Genomic DNA, 6,000 nt, shown 5'->3' with positions numbered 1-6,000 from the left:
CAAAGTGGTGCAGTCTTAAATTGCACACAAAAACTTCAAAATGCGTGCGACTTTCTTTTATTGGGGGTCAATTAAAGTGGAAACAAATTGCAATTGTCATAAGATAAAACTCATTCTTTGGACCAAATGTTGACGAAGCTTAAAATAAGCAAAAAAAGAAAAAAATGTGGATAGTTGCAATTTATTGCTGAGTAATTTAATTATTTTTTAGCAACGTTTATAGTTTCATGATTGGATTTCATTTAACCCACGTCTCGGCCTCCTTGGTAGCTTATGTCTAGTGGTGCGCTGCAAGGCATTTGGCAAATTGTTTAGCCAGTAAATCCTTTATGCGCCTGCCTCGCCTCGCATCGCCTGGCTTCTTCCTTAGGCTGTCTAGTTAGTTGTGGCCGGTAACTAGGTCAAGTGGAAATTGTATCCATGTAGAAAACGGTATTCGTATACTATATATACCGGAAAAACAAGGAAGCCAGCAGCAGCAGCAGCTTAGACTTATTATTGTTGAGATAAGGCTGCAATAGTTATCTTTAAAATAACCACAAAATCCATTTGAATTATACAACAAAAGCAGGAAACAGAGCTTTGCTTGCGTTGTGCGTTTGCGTTTGCCAATGGGTTCTTCTGCTAGCCGAAGCCTTGGTCAAGTTAATTACACTTAATACGTTAGGTAAAGCGGCCAGCTTTGTGTATTTGTATGTGTGTACATATTTATACACCTGCGTTTGTGTATGTGTGTGTGTGTCCTGGTCTCTTTGCTTTCGACCAGAAAACTGTTTGGGCATTTGTGTGCAGCTGGCTCCAAGAAACTGACAGCTTGTTTATTTGTGGATTTTATGCAGCAGGTGTCGTTTTCCCCAACTAAACTAAGTCTAAGTGTGTGTGAGTGTGTGTGTGTATTACTGTTAAATACCTTGCCAAATATTTAAGAGTAATCATTGGTCAGTCGCACGTGAAAGTGTGTGACAGCAACAAAGAACAGCCGGACTGGACTTGCTGTAAATTATTTTAATAGCGAGCAGCAGAAGTTCTTCAACCATACCAGAAGAAACAAATTGAAAATTCTATCAATTTGCTGTTGTGAAAATAGTGCGAAAGGCGGCAATCTAAATCCAATCAAAATATACACTAGCTTCATCTCTTAGTATGCTCAACTCTCGTATAAGTTTGGCCTTTTGTTGCCCGTTTGCCGTTGCCCGGCAAATTGATTTATCAAACAGTCACATTAAAAATTGACAACCAAACAAATTGAAGCTGGCAGAACACGTGTATATAGAGGAGATATGTTCAACTGGGGACAAACAGCCCCATGACATTATCCCTTACTCCCACACTCTCTTTCTCTATCTCTCTCTTTGTGTATCTCGCTGGCCTGACTTTATTATCAATATTTTATGAGTCTGAATTAATTTAAAAAGATTTCGACAGCTGGCACGAGCCAAGGAACGTCTCTAGTTCCCTTTCCCTTTCCCCCTCGAAAATCTAACTTTTGTTTGCCATTTACAGTTTTCTAGTTTGTGACATATTTTCGCATTCCTCTTGTTCGTGACCCTCCCAAAAGTTTTCCATTTTTTTTTTTTTTTGTGTAGTTTGGGACCTTTCAACTTCTTCTATTCGCAGTTTCTGTTTTTTGGCAATTTTATTAGTTATGCAAATTAATGTGCGGCCATGCGTAAATATACGTGTGTGCATGTTTAAATTTTTAATATCTTTTACTTTATCTCGTTGATCTGTTCTATAGTTCTCTAGTGTCTCTAGCCAAACAACACACAAATTGGCCCTTAACTTGGCATTATTGCATGTTTTGGTTAATTGGATAAGTTTTTAATGCTTATTAAGAGTAGCTCAACTTCAATGATTATTAACATCATATTTTTAATTATTTACAAACAGCATTTCGCAAGTGTTTGTAATATTTTGAAGTAATTTCATTGTATTAATTATATTTTTAAATTTTTTAATTACAGACTATAATCTAAAGGGTAAGTTTAAAACCTTTATTAAAGTTTTTAAATTTTGAATTTATATTATCAGGTCAGTAACTTTTTATACACGCTACCCAAAAAGGCAGAAGGAGGCATCTCGGCGAATATAAAGTATCGCGGTCTTAGCGGCTGTGTATATTCTAGTATATTTTATACACTATGGTATATTTTTAATGTATATACCAACTATAGGCTGCGGTATTTGATTAGTATATTGATTAGTATATTGATATGGTATAATTTAGAATAATACCGCTCTGTTTTACTTTTCTTAAAAATGCGTAGCGGCGACAATCTGGTATTATGTATTCAATGGTATATTTTGAATGTAATAGTATATCTATATACCAACTATAGTAATAGTATTTTTTTACACTGTTATGCTTTTCTTCAAAATGGGTAGCAGGTATTTGACAGTCGAGCACACTGAACTGTATATTTCTTACTTGCTATATATAAATATAGTGGAGTTGTTCAGTTAATTTCTCTCTTCCTATTGCCATTAGCAACTACTCTTCAAAACTACACAAGTAACTTTTAATTCTTCTCATCCGTTAGTCCAATCCATAGAATTGGGGGCATTAATTAAAGGCCAAGCAAAGTCTTGAAGTTTTAATTTAATGCACAGTCACTTCCTAAATACATACGAAAATTTTATAACAAGCATTAATTTTGGTTAATAACTTTATAAGGGAAACTAATGCATGACCTAGGCCAGAGAGCTTAGGCACACACACACGCACACTCTTTGGCTTACCATTTTTCACACAATGTTTGAGGGGGGCATGAACAAGCGCCTAAGACCAGAGACTAGGCGCCTAAGACAGTCGGGGGACCCAAAGGGCCGTGTGTGTGAGGCCGTTAGGCATAAAATAGAATTGAAATAACCATACGATAAGCTCAATTTGTGCGCAGCTTTAGTGGCGCATTAGCCATACATAAAGCAAAGATAGACCTAGCCCATATAAACAGACTGCAAGCATATATATGTATGTGTGTGATTGTGTGAATGTGTGCATGATTGTGCGTTGATGTGTGCGTCACTTCCGCTTGTAATTGTAGTTACAATGTCACAATCACCAGACCATATAAACGCAGGCAAACATACCGAGGGGAGGAGGCAAAGACGGACCAGTAAAGACAAGACATCGTCAGCATCCACACACACACACACACAGACACATAAACAATTCACACACACACACACATGCAGAGCTTGCTGTTGGCTTTTGTGTGCGCTTTTAAGTGGCACAACTCGCCCACTTGGGCGCTTTATTAGCAAAGTGAAACTTAGACAATGCCACACACAGCAGCGCCCAGTCCTCAGTGCTCAGTCCTCCTCATCCTTGTTTGCCACTCGCACTTGCCACTTTGTAAGTAGCCTTAGACACACACACGCACACACACACACACAGTCTCTCAGCCACAGCCACAGACAAAAGCCATTGCCTTGGTAATATTTACAAGTCACTTGTTTTTATGCCTACATTAATTATGCGCGCTTTTGCCTCTTCTGACTTTGGTTTTTTGGGTAACTTTGCGCTTGTCTTTGATTTTGATGCCGTCGCCACAATTCGTGGAAGGCTTTGGTTTTTGGTTACGCTGTCAAGTCTCAGTCTCTTTTCTCTCTTCTCTCTGTTTGTGGGCTGTCAACGCAGCAGCAGCTTTCCATATTATGCTCATATTTTTCTTGTTTTGTAAGCCCTTGGCTTGTGGGTGCTTCAATAAATTTTGACACTCCGTATGTGGCAGCTGCTCCTCTTTTAAAGCAAAACTCTGAACTTAATTGGATGGTGTGTGCTAGCTTTGTCACTGCACTGCACTGCTGCCGCACTCTCTGGGTGTGCTCATAAATGTCAGCCAGGTCGACCTGCATTAACTGACCCAGTTGAGCTTTTGCCTCTGAGCTTCAGTTTCAGCTTCGACTCCAGCACGCACTCTTTAATGGGATTATTGAGCACTGAAGCGTGTAATGCGTCAGTCCTGACACTTTTGGTCAGAGTTTTGCCGACACCCAGTGCATACACAGTGCGTATACGTGATATGTGAAAGTGCAATCCCTTCAGTTGCTGCACTTGTAAATTATAAGACCTTAGCTTTTAGTTTCAATTTCAATTTTAAATCATCAAATTTTTGCTCTCTCATTGTTATTTTTGCCATCAATATTTCTGCAGTTTTAGTTCCTGAAATTTATGCAAGAATTTCCAACTTAAATTTGCCCACTAATTTTGACTGCTTTTCTCTTATTTTTGCATGTTCTTTTCTTCTACTTTTTTTGATAGTTTTCACAAATCACTCTCCGCTGGTTATATTCTTAGCTTTTTCTATGCTTCACTTCGCAATCAACTGCCCTACTTAAGAATGCATTTGCATTTTCCACCGTCATGGTTCATTAAAATCTTTTTTCACTACATTTTCAGCGGTTTCGTCTTTTTATTTTTTTTTTTTTTGTTGAGTGGAGAAATGCAATGCTATTATATTCTATTGAATAGTTGAAGTAATTAACATATTAAAAATGCATAATTTAATTTTTATTAAATTCTTCAGTTTAATGCAGTTTTATTTGGTTTTTTTCTTATGCTTTTTACAATTTACTCGTTTTTATTATCAATATGAATTTTTGGGTTTTTAACTTAACATATAATTTACATCTAAATTGTGTTTTTTTGTATATCCGTTTTTACTGTGTTTTGTGTGTGTTTTCTTTCAATTATTAATGCTCATTGTTGTTTAAATGTTTTGTTGCCATTAATGCGTTTTTCGTATATGTATTTAAGTTATATTTATTTATATTCATATTTATTCATAAACGTTTTATTACCTAGGGCTAACTTAAATGCCTAATATTTGTTTATATTACATCTAAAATAGTTTTTTGTTTTTGTTAAGTTATGCGCAGTATTTTTGTTAAAATTTATTTCTTTTGCAAATTCATTGTTTTGAGTATTTTTGTTTTGTATATTGGATGCAATTTTCCATTTGCTATGCTAAAATGTTTAAATCTTTCCATGTTCATGTTGTGTTTATCTTTTTTGCGGTGCATTTTGCCAACTAACTCACTTGGTGAATTTAAAACTAAATAATTTGCTATATGCGCAAGTGTGTTGTGTGTGTGTATATGTATATGTATATGTAATTGTATGCCATACTTGTATTAGTGTGTGTGTGTGTTTTTGTGTACATTTTTACAACTAATGATTTATTTATTCCAATTTACAGTACCTCGGTAGTGTGCTTAAATGATTGCTTCTGCATTTTCCACACATTTTCTCTCCTTCGTCTATTGCTACTTTTAGTTCTTAGTTCTTACAACATTTGAAATTTGCTTTCCATTCCACTTTTTTGTTCTCTTTCTTTTAGCTCAACTTTTCACCTTCATCGTTATACGTTATTCTTGTTATATTTACATAAAAAGTGTTTTTTGTGAAGAAACGTCATTTGTAAAAATAAAAGTTTTGATCAAAACGGCGGAGAATTCAAGAAATGGTAAGAATACATAATCCTAAATGGTAAACCGAATTGTTGAAGTAAATATTGTAAAAACATATTTAAAGAAAATGTTGAAAAAATTTCTTTAATGAAATTCAATGAAAATGTAGAATTTCTAGAAGCCTTTCCATTCGCTTTGCTCAACATTTTTTCTATAACTACATTTACATACAATATTTTCAATGCTTGTTTTATGTTTATGTTTTTAATTTTAAAATTAAGCGATTAGTTCTTACAGTTTTAAATACTTTTAATTTCGGTGACTACTTATTTTATGATAGCTACTGTTCGTTTTTGTTGTTGTTGTTACCCGGAAACACTTGTGCCATGTGTGTGTACTCGTATTTTTTTCTGTGTGTATTTTAGAAATTTGTTGGCTCTTTATTTTTTTGGATATACTTTTTAGATGTAAAGTGGATGATTGTGTTTGGAAAAAGGAAATGCAGAGATGTTTGTTTCTTGCTGTTGTTGTTGAAAATAAATACAATAAATTATTTAAATGGCAGCAGCTCGTGCTGAAATTAAAATT

This window comes from Drosophila nasuta, chromosome 2L (genome assembly GCF_023558535.2).
Source record: "Drosophila nasuta strain 15112-1781.00 chromosome 2L, ASM2355853v1, whole genome shotgun sequence".
NCBI lineage: Eukaryota > Metazoa > Arthropoda > Insecta > Diptera > Drosophilidae > Drosophila > Drosophila nasuta.
The sequence above is the reverse complement of the archived record's forward strand: the minus strand, read 5'-3'. Positions refer to the sequence as shown.